Below are 20,059 nucleotides of genomic sequence, written 5' to 3'. Positions count from 1 at the left end.
TATTTCGAATTCCTTGTCTTCACAACTCGACGAAAATTTTCTGAAACATGGCACACGTTAGAATAATAGTCTTTAGAAAGCTAAAAGCTTTGTCAACGTCACTTGTTGGAGTGTAACATCCCAAAAATCACGACTAAAATTTTCTTTTAAAAACATTACTAAAACCATATTCATAAAAACCGTATCATAAATCATAACATAATTTCGTAGCATTAATTCGAAATACAAACTTATTATCAGAGTAAAACATCCCAGGCTAGCTGACTATGGTGTGTGCATTGCAATCTTTCCGAGCTCCTCTTTTGAAAACTGAGTACCAGAAACCAAAAACTGAAACTGTAAGCACGAAGCTTAGTGAGCTCCCCCAAACTACCACATACCATACAATAACATATAAAGCACATACTGGGCCTTTCCCACTGCATCGGACCGAGGTCCGGACTAACTGGGGCCTTGCCCCTGCATCGGACCAAGGTCCGGAAACTGACTGGGACCTTGTCCCCTGCATCGGATCGAAGTCCGGGCTAACTGACTGGGACCTTGTCCCCTGCATCGGACCGAGGTCCGGACTAACTGGAGCCTTGCCCCCTGCATCAGACCGAAGTCCGGAAACTGACTGGGACCTTGTCCCCTGCATCGGACTGAAGTCCGGACTAACTAAACATAGCATAGCACAACATATCAACTAACATGAACACATATACTACATACTGCATCGGGCTGTAGCCCGGAACACATAACACATAAATCCTGTCTGAGCCACGAAGGCATCAAACATACTAACTGCGGCATCGGACCAAAATCCGGAAACTACTGCTAACTGAACGGGCCGACATTGTGGCCTTAGACCCGTTCCTACTGGAAGGAAACTCACCTAAACTGCTGAATTCTGATGGTAACCCTCGGACTGCTAACCAACCACCGTCTGAAATGCTGCTCCTCGAACTCTCCAAGCTACCAATAACAAAGCGACACTTAGCCTGATAGTCCTCTAAAAGTCCACTAACTCGACTCTGATCAAAGTCAAAGTCCTGGCCAAAGTCAACCTTCCATGTTGACCCTACTCGCTGAGTCAGCCTACTGACTCGCCGAGTTCACTGATTTCCGAGTTCCATCCTGTCCAACTCACTGAGTCCCCACTCAACTCACGAAACTGAGCCTTGACTCGAAGGGTTTGGGGTTTCGCAACTTGACTCGCCGAGTCCAAGGCAATCTTCACAGACTCGCCGAGTTGTTCATCCAACTCGTCGAGTTAGCCTCCATCTTCATACTACTCGCCGAGTCCACTTAAAGGACTCGCTGAGTCTATTCAGTCCTTAATCCATGCAGTGGCTTTTCAAGCCAAACAGGGCTTCCAACTCATAGATCCATACTTCTAAGGCCTATCCCTCATGTAAAGTGGCAAACTTTACGTGTAGATCAAGAGATCTAAGCTTAAAACAATCCAAACTAGGGTTTAAGACAAAGAGGCTTCATGATCCACTCAAGGGCTGAAACTTTGTGCTTCTCAAGACCATCACATGCTTAGATCTGAAGTAGCAACTTCAGATCTGGCTTCTAACTTGAAAGGATAACATCATGGCTAAAAACTCCAACAATAACACATAGATCTAGGTGCAAAGAGGGGTCTAAGAACTAGTTTATTACCTTTAAAATGCTCAGAATGAACTCAAAATCCCAGGTCTATAGTCCTTTCTTGCTCCTCCAAGCTCCTTCTTCCTTCTTCAAGCTTCAATGCACCTTCCCAAGTCAATAAATGGCTCAATCAATGGATAAGACGGCTACGGTTTGATGTCCTGGGTGAAAGAGGCACTAAAGGAACTTTAGGGAAGAGAGTGAGGCATTCAAATAGGCTCCAAGTCTCGATTTTAGGGTTTTCCTCGTTCATACCATACTCGCCGAGTCACCTTGGTCGACTCGCCGAGTCGGTCGCTTACTCCTCGACCTGGATCCCGCTCGGACTCGCCTAGTCCCTCCTTGGACTCGCCGAGTCTCTCCTTAAAATTGGGGGTTTCTTTCTTTTCTTGACTTTCCAAACTTTGGGTGTTTACATGGAGACCCACCCTATGGTATTAACTCTTCACTTTCACCACTATCTAAACCACCGATTCTCCCACTCCAACAACCATCGACCTCTCTCACAGACGTCTTGTTTTTCCGGAAAAACACATTTTGAACCTACGTCGAAGCATGGTTGTCGGAAGTGTATATCAGGTTGACCCTCGAGTTGGTTTTTCCATGTACCTGACTAGGACTTTCTACCAATCGCTTACAAGGAGTTTTTCCCTTATTTTTGTTGCCATAAAATTAATTCACCGGAACTCTTATCAAGGTCGGAGGTGGTATGAAAATGGAAGAAACGAACCCACATCCTCATTCTTTTCTTGAAACCCTATCTGAAACCTCTAAATTTCCTCTTAACTTCACTCGGGATTCATAGCTCTAGGATGAGGGAGTTTTCACACCCCGACCGATGATAGAAACATCAGGTTGTGCGACGTTAGAGTGTTGGATCATAGATATCGAACATACATTAAATAGTAAAAAACAATATATAACATAAATATCACTTCCATTATGAATTAAATATAAACCAAATTTTGTCTTTGAAATACTAGAATTTATAATACAAAAGGTTTCTTGACAGTTAGGCATAACAATAGACTTCCAATAGTTCCATCAATCAACTATTGGTACAGGGAGTGTGATCTTCCACCTCTTGGTTTGTTAGGAATACATGTGGTTTTTAAAATGTCAACATAATGTTTGTGAGTTCACATGTTTTGTATACTTTGAAAATACTTTTCATACGTAACTTGGTTAAGTTGTATAAGTATTTTGATTTATGTTGATAGGGTACCTTTAATTTGAAAATAATATTCTATTATTCATAGGTACTATGGCTTTCGTATATCTCTTATTATTTGTCTTATGTACTACTGAAGTATTAGTGTATTCCTATCTCGAGAGTATGCTTGTGGGAAGGAGTGTTTTCTATTCTTAATAGCAAGTTGATTGATAGTGAACTTCCATACTTAATGTAGTTTAAATGGATATCATATGAGCTTAACCTATGAGATTGTTTACTTAAGACGTGACTAATATTAAATTAAAAAGGGTTATAATATTTCATTTTATAATTATAATTAACTTATACTTATAGTAATTAGATACATTTAACAAAGCCAAATTGGCAGAGTGGTGATTTAATATATAACTATTATCCAAGTGGAGTGACAGTATAATATATTACAACTATCCGTTTAAATCGAGTGGAGTGACATCATAATATACTATAATTATTTGTTTGAATCGAATGGAGTGACAACATAATATACTAAAATTTTACACTTTGAATCGATTGGAGTAACGACATAATATACTAATTATCGGTTTGAATCGAGCGGAGTGGAGACATTATTTACTACAATTATCCGTTTGAGTCGAGGGAGTGACCGACATAATATACTACAATTATCTGTTTGAATCAAGCATAGTGACAACATAATATACTACAATTATCCATTTGAATCGAGTGGAGTGATGATATAATATACTACAATTATCCATTTGAATCGAGTGGAGTGATGGCCTAATATACTACAATTATCCTTTTGAATCTAATAGAGTGACAACATAAGATATTATCTATGATATTTTTGGGCAGCGTACCGATAGTGAATGATAATATTCATAAAAGTTGAGAATAGTAACGACTAGGTATAGTGTTTTCCCTAGAGAGTCGGCCAGCATCACAACCACGTACGATGTTGTATTTAAAAGTTGGCCAGGGTAACGACTAAGCATAATATTATCCTTAAAAATTTGGCAGAATATCTACCAGACATAATATCATCCTAACATTTGCAGGTATAATTATATCATTAATACAATACAATTATTAATATTTATAAAATCAATAGTGTAGTACTCTAACATGTATTCTCCCCATAAAACATTTGAAAATCATAAAAATGAGGTTGTGAATGTCACACCCCCGGCCTGGCAGTGGAAACGCCATGCAGCGTGACGTTATGATGTTGGATCATAGATAAGGATTTTACCTATTATTCATAACATAAATATCACTTCCATTTAACAAATGATAACTTACATAAAGATTTTTAAGTTCATTATACTGAGTTTTATCTTGATGACTATGCTCTTTGGTAGTCTGCGATTCACTTCATAAGCTTGTGTTGTGGGACCTTTTGTCTCCATTAATGACATAGGAATACATGTGAGTTTTGAAAGGTCAACATAATGTTGGTGAGTTCACAGGTTTTATTGTTGTAAAACATGTTGTATTTATTTATCTCAAACCAGTGTCTGTTTGTATCAAACTGTTCCCTTATTATTTTGGTAGTAGGTTCAGATGGTTAGTAACTAGATCTGAACCTGGATTTTTGGATATAAAGATGTATTATATTACTTTCTTTTATTCTTGATAAGATCTCTAAAATCCATTATTGTCACTAGGGTAATATTATCTTAGTGTTATTTTATCGTGTTGCGTGTGCTACAACTCCATTCGAGATGTCCCTTAAAGAATGGTAGATTTAGTTTAACAAAGTTAAGATGAGTTCCTATAATCGAGCTATGACTACTGAGTTCCCGTAAAACCACAACGCTTCATTGAACGTCACAAATGTGTTTAGAAAGTTATGTTTGCTTCGACTTGACGTCGGGTTGTAGCTAGCAACTACAGGTGGGAGTGTCAATCCCATATATATATATATATATATATATATATATATATATATATATATATATATATATATATATATATATATATATGTTTCAGTGTATTGATGAATCGTGCCTTGTCTAACTCTTGTTGTGGGGGCCTCACCTGGTCTACCATGTTGTTATTCTTCGTTGTATTTATATGAGATACTTATTATAATTATTCATCTTATACATATATGTAATTAGTGTGTTATGTGTAGTCGAGTATTTGGGCAGAGTAACCGCTAGGTACTAAGCCTTATCCAAATGGTGGTGTAACATCCCAAAAATCATGACCAAAAGTTTCATTTTTAAATCATTAAATAAACCATAGTTACCAAAAATCATTTATCAAAACAGGAACCATATTATCTCAAAACATCAAAATTAGTATATCCATATCAAAAAACATGTCAAATATATATATCAAAGTAACATTCCAGGCTAACATCATGGTGTGTGCAATGCAGTCATCCCGAGCTCTTACCCTTGCTAATGGAAGTACTTGAAAGCAAAACTGAAAATTGTAAGAATGAAGCTTAGTGAGTCTTCCCAAACTACCATATACCATACACATAAACACAAAATCACACAATAACATATCATGGGCCCCGCCCGCTTCATCGGGCCCCGCTCGACATCAGACAAAATCTGGCATTGGGCCTCGCCCGACATCAGACAAAGTCCGGTATCGGGCTGCACCCGGTATCGAGCAAAGCTCGGTATACATATAAATATATCGACAAATACTCATAAATAACCACATAACATAAACATATAAACATTCCTTAGGCCCCGCCCGACATCGGACCAAAATCCGAAAGCATACAAACATTCCTCAGGCATTGCCCGACGTCAGACCATAATCCGGAAACATACAATACATACACATGCAAGAATCACGAAGACACCAAGCATACAAACATTTCTCGGGCACCGCCTGACATTGGATCAAAATCCAGAAACATATAAACCTACACCGGGCACTGCCCGACATCTGACCTTGGTCCGGAACATACTAGCATACATATACGGTCCGACATTGGTGCATTCGACCCATTTATACAGGAGGAAACTCACCTTGCAAATCTGAATGCAGAATCTCACAGTAATAAATCTCTAGCGGCTGCTTTGACGACTCCCTGAGCTATCAGTAGAACATAACACTTAGTCAAAACTCAATAATCCTTCTTAGGGTAAAATGACAATTTTACCCCTGATCTAATTCAGACCATAACCTAGGCCCAAATCCATAACATCAATGGTCTAATTCTATCTAGCTTTTCCAAGCCCACTTATAACCTAATTTTCTAAATTAGGCCCAACTCCTCAAATGGACCTTCCCTTAAGCCCAACATACCTTAGCCTAATAATTGACTTCTGATGGCCCATTATGGCCCATAATAACAAATTCCATGGATCGGCCCAAATCGAGGCCCAAATGACGAAAACCCATATCCAGTAAGTACGCGGGGCGTACTCCTCTGTACACTAAGCGTACAACTTGCATGGCTAGTACGCTGCACGTACGGGCTTGTACGCCCAACGTACTAACATGTTAAGCCATAAACTCCAAAAAGGTTTAATCCCTTAAGACCTTAAACTTCAAACATAGATTTGAGTCCAATAAAGTGTCTTAACCCATAAAGTCGATTACTTGGTGGATTGCAATCCACCAAATGGACCCGAACTTGAAATATGGCAACCAACTTCCATCGAAATGACTAAAACTCATGCATGGCCACAATAAGACCTTCAAGATGGTAACTTTTCTATCCTTGGGACTCATATAGCACTAAGGGTGGCAACCCTAAGTCTAGAAACGGATTTGAACCATAAAAATCCATTATTGGGACCAAAAAAGTCCAAAACACCATTACCATAGATCTAAGCATACATGAGGCAAGTTGTGAGCTTTTTACCTTAAATGAGTACTAAATGATGATGATATATTAGATCCTTGAGCTCAAGTTACACAAAATCTTCTTCACCAACTTCTTTTTTCTCCTTCCAAGCTCTAAACCACCAAAATGGGCTTCACAAGATCAAAATCACAGAAGGATGATGAATGTTAGGCTTTCTAGGGTTTATAAGTTTGAGAGGTTGGTAAGGAGGCTAGGGTTTGGGACATAATGATGTATTTATATCTTAAACCCTAAAATTTAGGGTTTTGGGTCGGCTCGTGTATGTTACACGTACGCACATCAACCCCCACATCTAATGTTGCCACTACGCCCCACGTACACCAAGCTTACGCCCAACGTACATCCTCAGTCGGCCCACTCACTAACGACCCAACTCAAATAGTCCAACATCACTCTCATAATCCAACAATTAATTACAAAAATTAAATAATTTAGCATTACCTCGAACCACGAATGTTACAGGTGGTTATAATAACAACTAAAGTATCAGGTTTCTTGGTAACTGGTCAACGTAATAGGTAGGTATGATATTATCTATTAGTGTTAATTAGTATAACAACTAGACATAATATTAGCTTTAGAAGTTTGGGTATAGTTTCTACCGGACATAATATCATCCTAATTTTATGTGCATAATTATTTAACTAATAGTATGCAATTAGTAATAACTATGTTGTATTTGTATTTTAACATGTATCCCCTCAAAAAGGTTTAGAAAATGGGTCGTGAACTCACTTGTAAATGTGAAACCGTTGATGTAGGGTAGAATTTGGGAGTTCAAAACTCTAGATGCGCTTGGGAGTCAGTAACACAAACATCGAGGGGGGGGGGGCGGAGAGAGAGAGGTGAGAAAGGATCAACCTAAGCCCGCTATTAGGGGATTTCTGGGTGCACGTCGCGCACTGCGTGCCGCACAATTTGCACGTGAACCACCCGGGTGTTGATATGTGTCCTCTTCTTATGGTGCTGCATGACCCATCAGTTTTGTATCGAGTAGTACTTTGATTCTCCTTTACAAAGTTTTGGCTAAAACTCAACCGATTTCTCTTTAAACTTTTTATGACACGTATTCCTTATGTGTGATTGATTTTTATATCTTATAAAATTCATATTTCTAACTTCTTTGACAAATTAATTCTCAAATTAATATAACCAGATTACTGATTACATCAAATGAAAAGTAAAATTCAAACATATATTCGAGTTTGAGAGCTTTATTTTGATTTTGAAAACAATTTAGGATGTCATGCCAACCTAGATTGCTATCTTTCCACTGCAACAATCTTTAAACACCCCATAAATAGATTTTGATATTATTTTAACCAATAAAAATTAGATATAACAATATTTCCTATGAGAAAAAAAAAATCTAATACTCTTTTCAAGTTGTAATGTTGAAACCACCCACAACCGCATAAACAATGACATAAACACGAATGTGAGAATTATAAGCTTGATCCTAATACAAAATTTTGTTAAGCTATTTCTTTTTGTTTTTCTGACAAATGTTTTTGAAAAGATATGAGGACTTTTTAAAAATCATTTCTTAGAACAATTTAAACATAAGAAATCTAAAAACCTGAAATGTTTTATAATACTCCATTAACCATTTAAAAACTCACATCCTTTCAAACTTATTCTAATTCTCCCTAAACAATCTTTTTGTTATATATGTTTGTACATGATTAACAAATATAGTTATTTTGGTCAAAATCATTTTATTTATTATATTTCTATACACCCTGCAACAATACTCTCTCTCCTCCCCCACTCACTCAAACACGTCCTTTTTTTCCCCTGTCTCTCTCACACACAACCTGGTTATAAATATTATTGTACGAACCCTAATCCGAATCAACCATTAGAGCCCGCCGATCACCGCCTTTGTAGATCGTCATACTCAGATCTCTCCAAAATTCACATCGATCTGGAGATCCGACGGTCGTTATCATGTCTAGCAAGGGCTGTTCATCACCATCGCCACCGATTGTGATACGATCTGTGTGGGCCTATAACCTAGAACCGGAGTTTCGCTTAATTCAATCCATCATCGACGATTACCCTTACGTTTCAATGGACACGGAGTTTCCGGGCGTCGTTGTTCGCCCGAACCCCGGTTACAACTACATCTGTCAACAGACCCCTTCCGACCACTACCTCCTCCTCAAATCTAATGTTGATGTCTTGAAACTTATCCAGGTCGGTCTAACCCTCACCGATGCGAACGGAAACCTCCCCGATCTAGGCGAAAACGACTCCCAAACCCGATTCATATGGGAGTTCAACTTCAAGGATTTTGATCCGTCACGGGATCAGTACGCTTCTGACTCGATCGAGCTGCTGAAACGACAAGGGATTGATTTTCAGAAGAATCACGACTACGGAATAGACTCGGTCAAATTCTCTGAGCTGATGATGTCGTCGGGGTTGGTCTGTAACGAGCTTGTGAGCTGGGTTACGTTTCACAGTGCTTACGATTTCGGGTACTTGGTTAAGATCTTGACTGGGCGAGGTTTACCCGATGAAATGACGTTGTTTATGGAGCTTTTGAAAACTTTCTTTGGGGATAAGGTGTATGATGTTAAACACCTGATGAGGTATTGCGAAGGTCTTTATGGTGGTTTGGATCGGGTGGCTAAGACCCTCGAGGTGGAGAGGGCAGTCGGTAAATCTCATCAAGCCGGGTCAGATAGCTTACTGACATGGCACACCTTTCAGAAGATTAGGGATCTTTGCAGCGGTGGACATGAGAAATATGCTGGCGTTCTTTATGGGTTAGAGGTTTTCTGAAATGTTTTCATCATGGTAGATAGTAGAATTTCCCCTTTTAATTCTATTAGCATATCAACAGTTGTATATTTGTTGGCTTTTTAATATCATTCTCCTTTTGATATTCCTTTTATCTGAGGTCTTTTCATTTCGCACACTTGATCATACTACTATCAATCAATTATACATGTACACACACCATGGATTCTTGTTTTAGGGCCTTAAGGTGCTGTTGGGATATGCTGAATGATATTAAGACAGTTTGTCAATGACAAGTGTTTGGTGAGATGTTGAGTTGAAGTCTGAATTCTGAAAGCTTGAATGGTGACATTTTGCAACAGGGGTATGATTATTCATTCTTTAAAACCTTGTAAAAAGTGGGATGCTTTTTTGTTATTGAAGGATCTCTGGGTGTATAATTTGTGATCTTTATGGTTCTTTTCTTCAGGAGGAAGATGATTTAGAAGAGCTCTGCTGAAAATCTTCATCACTGTTTTATTTGGCATTCAAGAAGGAATGAATCTGCCTGTTTGCGTCTGAATGGTTGTGGTATTTTACTTTTCATTTTAGAATTGGACAACATCAAATCATGCTCTTAAAATTGTGTATAGCAAGAATAAATAAATTGAAATTTTTAAAATTTGTACAAGGTTAATGGAAAGAAAAAAAAAAAGAAACAATTCCTATGGTCTTTAACATATAACAAAATAGCATCATACAGTCGATGTTTAAACACATATTATAATATACACATTGTTGACTGTAGATATATAAATCATCAAAAGTTGTATTACACAATTACCGATCATCAAAGATGCAAAACAACATTGTTTTATAGTTCTTCATATCGCTTTAAAACCACAAACATGACTAAAAATTACTTGCAACCTCCATAAATATGGTAAAAATGATGGATATTGTGCTCATAGATGACTTGTTGAAGCCGATCTTGGAATACTCGATTGATTGTTGACTTTGACTTTCGATTGGCTCCCTGCAAGAATAACTAGGAAAAATACTTTCCACATGCTTTTGAAAAAATTGGAAGAGAAACAAGAGAAATAGAAACATATAGAGGGAAAAAAGATGAGATTTTAACATACATATTAACAAAATGACTCCATGGTTACGGAATCAAGTGTTTGAACCAGAACCAATACATCAAGACCAAACCCTAAAATAATCTAACAATTTCATCTTTATATAAATAAAAAATCCAACAAACATATTTGACCTTTTACTATGAAAGACTAGTGAAATCAAAAAGAAAAGAAATTGTTTAGTGTGAAGAAAGGGAAAAATCATTATCGATGGTTTGGGCCAATTTTGATGGTTGTGTGTTTGACAGAGAGAAAGATATATTAGCCAATTCTGATGAGAGAGAGAGAGAGAGAGAGAGAGAGACCAGTGATTTGTTAAAGCCGGTCTTGGAAGGGCAAGTGTGCCCTTTTTCTCATTCAGAGTCATTCAATGTGCCTTTTGTATATGAGTGATTAAGAGGTGGGTTATCTCATTCAGATATGATAAAAGTTTAGTAGCTTATATGGGTTATAGGTCTCAATGGATGAGGTCAAGATTTTTATTCTTGGCTGAGTACATTTGGGGATTTTCCTGGATTGATATGAATTCGATTCTTCGTTCCTTTTGATGGTGAGTGGTACCCTTCTTGACAGCTTGTCAGACATTCCTGATCCATCGGGTCGGGTTACTCTCTATTTACCGGTAAAAAAAAAAAAAAAAAAAAAACTAAACGCTCTGAATATAACATACTTAGAGCCAACTTTTTTATTGAACCATTAAGAGGTGCAAAAAAGCCCCTAGGCTTATGCAACCAGCAAATCTAATTCAACATATTATGCATATAAAAATACGAATGAGATCAATTTGTTAAAATCTCCACCTTTCTATGCTTATTCGTTCCAAAAACAATGTTGTTTATAAAATGTCAAAGAACCCAAATACACGTTACGATGAGCACATCAAATCAAAGGTTTATATATATATATATATATATATATATATATATATATATATATATATATATATATATATATATATATATATATATATATATATATATTGATTATATTTTTATATTTTATATTTTATGAACCGTTAACTTTTTTTTGACCAATAAACAAAATTTGCAAATCAAGTGAAAGTAGGATTGTCAAAATCCTACGACTTTGAAATCAGAGTCAAAATAACTAGATAATTAATTAAAAAATGACCGATGATCTCAAATGTCGAATCATACACATGAAAAATAGTAGAAACGTCAATCCCTCTGTCTATCGAGCTCACATGCTTAAGCACACGATTTAAACACAACCTTCAAGCCAACACGTATCCGTCAACATAATCATGACCTAGATCATTGTTTAACGTGCACATGCAGAGCAGTTATGTTGATTTTAGAAGCCTTGTGCGAAAAAATGGGCCCTTAAATACAAGTTTTTCTATAGATAAGCAAAATAAATTTAAGAGGATGAATTGTCGTGACAAAAAATTTAAAAGTAAATAAATTAATTAAAAAGGGGCATATGGGTTTTTATAAAAGTTTAGGGACTAATTATGTAACTTCTTTAATTTGGTTTGTTAAAAGAGTTGAAAGGAAGGGTTGATTGTGAAATATATAGAATAAAGTAATGGTTAAACTATAACTTGAATTATAAAATGGGGATAAAGACTTAGTTGGTAATTAGGTTTGTAGTTTGTCTGTATTAGGTTATTAATGTTTTTTTATGCGTATTAGACCAATATGGTTGTTATTTCTATTTAGAAATAGTCATTTATACCGGTTTCTTCATGTTTAACCGGTAAAAGGATTATTTTTAAACGGTAAAAGCAATCATATTGGTCTAATACGCACAAAAAAAAACCCTTAGTGACCTAATTTTAAAGACATTGAGAATATATGACCATCATTAGTAAACTAGTTTGTTTAGAACTTGCGTCGTCCCATATCGACTAGAAGAAGAACCTGCTACTCTTCTATATGACAAAGTTCTTCATCTATAGTCGTCCATTCGGAGACATCCGATAAAATTGGAACGATACAGAGAAGATTAGCATGACCCCTACGCAAGGATGACACACACAAATCGAGAAATGGTCTAAATTTTTTTAAACACTTCGCCGTCTTCTCTAAAACCCTAATTTCATTTTCAAATGCCAATAGAGTTCAATTGCAATTCTTGCATTTCAGTAGATGAACTACTGAAGTAATGATCAGATAACATGTGGATTTCATGGCCAGATTGATCTTCTTGTTGATTTCTTCAACCATTTGTGGCAAATAAGGGTGATATTTCTTTCTATAAAGTCTCATTTAAGTTTTTTACTTTTCCTGTCATTAAGTTTCATGCTTTTTAAACTTCTGTTTATATGTTGTATATAGTTTGTATGTGTTTGTTTATGTGCTAATTTTTTTTATTTATTTTGCAACTTCAGTTTCTTAGTTTATTTTGTGGTTTTGCAGTTTATAAAATAATTGATAATAGACATCCTTTGCAAGTCTCTGTTGGTTTTACATTTCCATTCATTATCAAATGTAGACATTGATGGGAGGTATCAAAGTGAGATTGTTTTTGTACATATGGATGTGTTCATGTAAACATTTAAATGAAAAAAAGAAGTTATTGATAAAATGTTGCATATTTATGTAATGAAGATCATTAATCATATGAGTTTTTGGACTTGGAACTTCTGGAAAGGTTGTATGATAAGTTTAAATAGAAGCAATTATTTTCAATTACACAAGTCAGTCACATTGATTAGTAAGCATGTTTTCTAAATAATTAGGGTTAATGACTTAGGAGGGTAATTAAGTTTCCAGTTTGTCCGTATTAGGTTACTTATGTTTTTTTGTGCATATTAGACCAATATGATTTTTATTACCGTTTAGAAATAGTCATTTTTACCTGTTAAACAGGAAAAAACCTGTAAAAAGGATTATTTCTAAACGGTAATAACAACCATATTGGTCTGATACGCACAAAAAAAAAATATTAGTGACCTAATACGGACAAACTGGAAACCTAATTACCCTCCTAAGTCATTATCGTTTATAAAATGTAAAGACGTTGTGAAAGGGAGTAGAGCCCATGTCGATTCTAAACAAAAGCTTAAACCAATTGGACTACTCAAAAAGTCTTATAGGACTCCGAACCCTTGAGACCCCAATCCTATATGGGGGATATTTGTTAAAAAACCGAGGTCAAGAACGGGGGCAAAGGCATGGCAAGTTTAACCCCCTTTTCAATTATATAAATATAATAAATAATAGCAATGATTTTGAGCTTCCAAAATTCAACAAAAAATCATGTTTTCAAGTTGTTAGTATAACGTTTTTGAGATATGCTCACATATTTGTTTTTAACATGTAAAGTTATGTTATAAATAATTATTTTAAACCCAAAAATATACTCTTTAAGCCAAAAAACCAATTTCTTTTAGCCCAATAAAAAAAAATATCCTAAAATCAATCGGGAGCGGGGGAACGGGGGCGGGGCGGGAGGTAGGGATGTCAAAATCCCTTGTGGGACCTTGCTCCCGCGGGACCTTGATACCGTACGAGACTAAATTTAAAAAAAAACGGGAGCAGGGGCGGGAGCAAAATTAAACCCCGTTTATTTTCGGGACCGGGGTTGGGAGTCGGTATTTCCGTCCCGTACTCTCGCGGGGGTCCGGTTGTACATTTATGTAAAAATATATATTTAATTTAAATTCATATACAAAATAGACTTTCTAATTTTAGGTTTAGTGTATGTTTCACTTTTTTGTTTCCAATTAATGGATGTTGAAGATGTAGCGAATTGATCATATATTTTTGGACGTGTAAGTATTTTATATTTGTAATGTTGGATTTGTCGTATTTTATATTTGTAAGGTTGTTGGAATTGTCGTTTTGTAATGTTGGATTCATAACGTTGGATTTTTAATTTTTTAGTTTCTAAAAGATTAGATTTTAAGCTTTTAAAGTTATTAAAAATAGTATTTTTTTTAGCCTAAAACAATGCGGTTTTTAGCAAAAAATCAAATTTTAAGCCTATAAACCCGGGGAACCGGGGGCAGGATGGAGGATCCGGGGGCGGGAGCAACAACTGATTTCAGGACCGGGACGGAGGCAACTATTTCTGCTCCCGTTTGGTCCCGTTGACATCCCTAGCGGAAGGTAATCCATAAATTCGAGGTTGGAGCCGGGGGCGGGGGTGGGGAGGCTGAAAATTTCGGGGCGGGGGCGGGGGAATGGGAAAATATTAGGGTTGGGGTTGGGCGATAAAATCCTTGTTCCGTTTATCCCTGTTGACATCCTTATTTATTAGTAACTATATAATTGGATTAAAACTCCAACCCTATTTTTTCGGGGTCTGTGCGGTTGCACCTATTGTCCCCCGTTAGGGTCGGGCCAATGCACATACCTCCAACCTTAGCTTTTACTATTGTTAGGTAGATTCACCCCTTTTATTTCAGAAAAAAACTCTCAAGCTGGATAGGTAGAAAACTCCTGTATGGTGGTCATTTCACTTTGTGTATGGTTATTCTTCGTAATCTAGGTTCATACATGTTCTCTATGTTTAAATCCCCCATATGTCATGATTAACCGTCTAAAGAAAGAATTTGTAGCAGTTTCTTTTGGGGAGGTTGAAATACAAAAATAAAGGTGCCACTGATTTCTTGGTAAAATGTTCTCAACTACAAGGATAACAGCGTCTAAAATATGATAGCCTACTAGGGATGAGATTTAGAATCGAAAAACCAGACCGGAACCGGAACCGTTAGAACCAGAATATATAAAACCGGTTCTGGTTCTGGGTTTAAAATTGGCTTTATCCGGGTTCTGGATAAACCGGGTCTAAAAACCAGAACCGGTGTTTGGAACCAGAACCATTTTTAGGGCCGGAACTGGTTTTCGTGAAACGTTTAAAAGATGCATATCTCATTCATTTCAACTCCAATTGACATACAGTTTTTTCCAACAGTAGTTTAGAGTTTGTACATGATTTTAGACTACAAATTTTCCATTTTTAGTTTTATATTCATTGACTTAAAGTCCCCCGAAGTCGAGATATCAAAGTTGGAAGTTTTTAGTTTTTTAGTTTTTATGTATTCGATGAAAGTTTTAAAACATGCATATCTAATTTATTTGAAGTCGGATTGATATATGGTTTTTTCCAACTTGTAGTTTACAGTTTGTACATGAGTTTAGACTATAATTTTGTCATTTTTGGTTTGATATTTAATGATTTACAGTCCTCCGAAGTCAGGATATCAAAACTGAAAATTTTTCAACTTTTTAGCTATTTGTTTTTGTACTTTGTATTATGTGAAAATGTTAACACATACATATCTCATTCGTTTAAAGTCGGATTGACATGCGGTTTTTTCCAGAGTGTATTTTAGAGTTTGTACATGATTTTAGACTATAATTTTGTTAATTTTGGTTTCATATTCAATGAGTTACAGTCCCCCAAAGTCGGGATATCAATATAAAAATTTTCAAAGTTCAACCCACTAAGTAGTAAGTAATTACCAAAAAATTCCGGTTTTTCCGGTTCTAAACCCACTTTATCCGGTTCCAACCTACACACTTTGATGTTTCGGGGTTTTCCGGTTCTAGTCCCATTTTACCCGGTACTGTACCCGGAACCGAACCGGAAACGGTTCCTACATACCGGTCTGGTTTCCGGTTTTTCAAAATCCCATTAACCGGTTCAGGGTTTTTTGGGTCCGGGTCCATCCGGTCCGGGTTTAGACCCACTTTCATCCCTATAGCCTACAAAGATAAGCCTTCAACCTCATGATAGTTGAAAATGGTGGTGGAGATTCAGAAGTGAATAAGGTTCAAGTTGGAAAAGGCTATCCAAACCATTCACAGTACAGACGATGACATTAGGTGAGTGGTAGTTGTTGTAAACTATTATGTAACATCCCATTTTTCAAGACCAAAATTTTTATATTTGATTTAAAGTTTCAGAAAAAAATTTATAAGAAAACCCCGACAAGTCATAACATTTCATAAACCACAATCACATGTCTCAAAATTATATCATAAAAATAGTAATAATGTCAGAGTACAATCCCAAGAATCTCATAATGGAAAAATCCGTTGTGTGTGTGATGCGCTGCTACCGTGCCGGCTCCTTCCCTTTCAATGAAGAGGTACTTGAAAACAAAACTAAAACTTGTAAGCACAAATCACATACATCATACCATGATTAGGTACTAACTACCCATTCGATCCTATCGATCGGTACTTTGCCTAGCATATCCGGGTGCTGGCCTCCCCTTCGGTCATGTCGACCAGTACCTTGCCTAGCATATCTGGGTGCTGGCCTACCCCTTTGGTCCTTTCGACCTGTAACCTTGCCTAGCATATTCGGGTGCTGGCCTACCCATTGGGTCCTTTCGACCGGTATTGGGGACTATTTCACCCCTATTCTACCACCTAGCATCCTAGTGCATAAATATACAAGTCACATACTACCTATCTTATTTGGGTATTGGCATACCCCTTCGGACCTATCGACCGGTACTGGGGTCTATTTCTACCCCTTCTATCACATAGCGTATAACATCATAGCATACTAACACATAAACATAACAGATAACGATATACCATATAATTAACACAAAGACAATTACCCATGCTATAACTCTTACTAGTGGGCTGACCTTGGTGCCTTCGACCCACTTCTACTGGAAGGTAACTCACCTCAATGTCGTGAAGTGTCTGAACTGTCCTCAATGCCGAGATCCACTCCTCTTCAACTCCTCAAACTCCTACACATAACAACCTTCCTTAATTACCATTACATATTCCTAACCCTAATCAAGGGTCAACTCAGGTCAATGGTCAAGGTCAACATCATAGTAAAAGTCAACTTCTGGTTGACTCAACTCGCAGAGTTGGTCCACCAACTCGCCGAATTCCATAACTCAGAGAATCTCAACTTTGCGATCTGACTCGTCGAGTTGACCTCCAACTCGCCGAGTTTCTCCTTATGACAGAATCGTGACTTTCCATTTAAACTCGTCGAGTCCTTCCTTGGACTCGTCGATTTCATCTTTATATCAGTCAGGACATTGCCTTAAACTCGCTGAGTTCATCCTTGAACTCATCGAGTCCTTTGATCTTCAAATCCATATTCACACTCATCTTGTTAAGTCCCCGCCAAGACTCAACCGGATTCCTCAGAAGCATAAAGGGTTAGGGAATCATTACCCAACTCGCCGAGTCCTAAGAACAACCCGGCGAGTCCCCCAAAGTCCATGACCATGCAATCAATTCCTGTTCAGCTCATTGCATCCAGAGTGTAGATCTAACCTCCTAGGGTCGATATAACATGTAAAGTCACGAACTTTATGTCCATGCATGGGTCTTCAAGCTCATAAGACCCAAAAATGAAGTCTACAAGATGCATGGGGCTCCTATGGCCATAAAGTGGGCACCTTTATGCCATGAGAACCCTCCAAGGTTCAAGATCTGAAGTCATCATTCTACTATATACTCTACACCCAAAAGTGACTTAGAAATGTCCCCAAAATGACAAGATTCAAGCCCTAAAGGAGATCTTAACAAATGGGAAGTCAAGGTTGAAGCTTTTTACCTTAAACAGGCTAGAAATGTACCCAAGACTCTGGATCTACTACCTTCTTCTTGAACCTCCAAGCCTTTCCTTGCTTCTCCAAGCTTCAAATCACAAAAGTGGTACCAAAATAGCTCAATAACACTCACAACTGATTAGGGTTTTGAGAATAACGTCTGAGGTTGATGGAGGCTAGGGTGGAGGCCACTTAATGTGTTTAAATAAGGTGCAAACCCTAAAATTAGGGTTTCATCCAGACGGGTCTACTCGTCGAGTCAAGGCTTCCGACTCAGCGAGTAGACTCTTCCACCTGCGTCCAGAATTCTTATCTGCTCGACGAGTTGGGCCTCCAACTTGTCGAGTTTCGGTATAAAAGTGAAAAAAAGATACGTATCGGGAACCAATCATTAACCATGGTAGCATGTGGGGAACTATAAGTCACTTACACTGATAGATTAGACAATATAATATTGACCTTAATAATATCTTCAATACTCACAACAAGAAATGAAATTGGGTTCAGGAGGTTGATGTCTGATATATGGTATCATATCTTAGAAAGGTTATTGATGCCTTATTCCTTGACCAGAGTTGTATCAAAACCATATAAAGTCGAATTTCCTCTCGTAAAGATGACATTATAATATGGAGAACTAAGCTTGGTAGACTATATATGTGAACTAAACCAGAGAGAATCAATTTCAATACAACCCTATCCCTTTGTTCTATACACTAATGCAACCCCGATACTAAAGATCACCTTTTGATTCCCTGCTCCATGGTTAATATAAGTGAGATCTAAACTTAATCAATGGTGGAATGACATCCATACTTCTACTACTTATTGGGCCTATTAGTTTGGTTAAATCAGGAATCATGTTGGTCATTATTGATCTCGTTTAGGTTTGGTGCAATCATCGAAATGACTGTGTTCAACATAAAAGAAAAGAAAAAACAATTACTTGGTTAACAACATCAAAACTACAACATTCAACTACATTAAATGTAGAACTAGGAGAGGTTAATTTATAAACTGGAAGAACGGGGTGTAATGGACCAAAACTAAAAATTTGAATGTCTTGTAAGTTTTAAGCTCTTGCTCCTTACTACCTTTTTTATTATTAATATATGCTTTATTTCTTAAAAAAAGAATTCTATTTAATAGTACTGATAACCATGCCCAACAAACCATCATTTAAAAATAATCTAGTAGAAGACACCAGATAAACACCATTAGAATCCAAGCCACATGCACATCTATCACGTTCATCTGAAAAAATTTACTATAACTAGTAGAGTCATTTTGGGTCACACACACGATATGATTTAGGCATATACGACAAAAGAGAAGTTAAACTAATTAGAAACTAAAAGGAATTAAAGGTTTAAGTGTAATTTTCTTTAATTCAAATTCATATGTATTTATCCAATAAACCAAGGGTAAATATACCAACTATTAGAGGATAATTATGATATAAAACCCTATTCAACCCACCCCTTGGATCCGACAACTTCCTTCTTTCTCTCATTTCTCCTTATCTATTTTCTAGTCGTTCTCGACAATTGATATGTGCATATCTATACACATAATTTGATAACATATCTTAATACTTTAATTACTTTTATACCCTTAATAGAACAAAAGATACTTAATTTGTTATAAATTATGTTGTAGGGACCAAAAGACATGTTTGGAGCAAAAGGGAAGCTGGAAGCTGGATGTTTGAAGTTGAAAGTTTGAACCAAAGCTCTAAAATGAAGAAAATATACCCCTACCACGCCGTGGTGAAGGCACCACGGCGTGGCAAGTTGAAGAATCTCGATAAGCTTAGAAGACTTGGAGAATATGAGATAAACACGATGACCACGACGTGGTGGATCTACCACGACGTGGTGTTCTGATTTCGGGAAAAGTATAAATAGATCACTCAAACCACCGAATTGGAACTTTTAGCTCTGGAAAATTCGATACTTTTGGAGGCAAAACACTGGAATTAAGGCTTAGGAAGCAAGGATTTCATTCACAACCTTGGAAGAAGGAGCATT

General features: G+C 36.9%; 1 non-coding gene and 1 pseudogene across 1 annotated transcript; both read left to right on the top strand.

Annotated features, from left to right (window-relative positions):
* The first annotated feature begins 8,406 nt into the window (after window positions 1–8,406).
* LOC145035717 (putative CCR4-associated factor 1 homolog 11 pseudogene) lies at window positions 8,407–9,555 on the top strand (annotated as a pseudogene).
* Window positions 9,556–12,442: 2,887 nt separating this feature from the next.
* LOC145027889 (U6 spliceosomal RNA) lies at window positions 12,443–12,548 on the top strand. The gene has a single exon (XR_013675652.1). It is a non-coding gene; the product is annotated as a U6 spliceosomal RNA (small nuclear RNA).
* Window positions 12,549–20,059: the final 7,511 nt, after the last annotated feature.

This window comes from Lactuca saligna, chromosome 1 (genome assembly GCF_052625555.1).
Source record: "Lactuca saligna cultivar CGN05327 chromosome 1, ASM5262555v1, whole genome shotgun sequence".
In the NCBI taxonomy this organism is placed as follows: domain Eukaryota; kingdom Viridiplantae; phylum Streptophyta; class Magnoliopsida; order Asterales; family Asteraceae; genus Lactuca; species Lactuca saligna.
The sequence above is the reverse complement of the archived record's forward strand: the minus strand, read 5'-3'. Positions and strand labels throughout refer to the sequence as shown.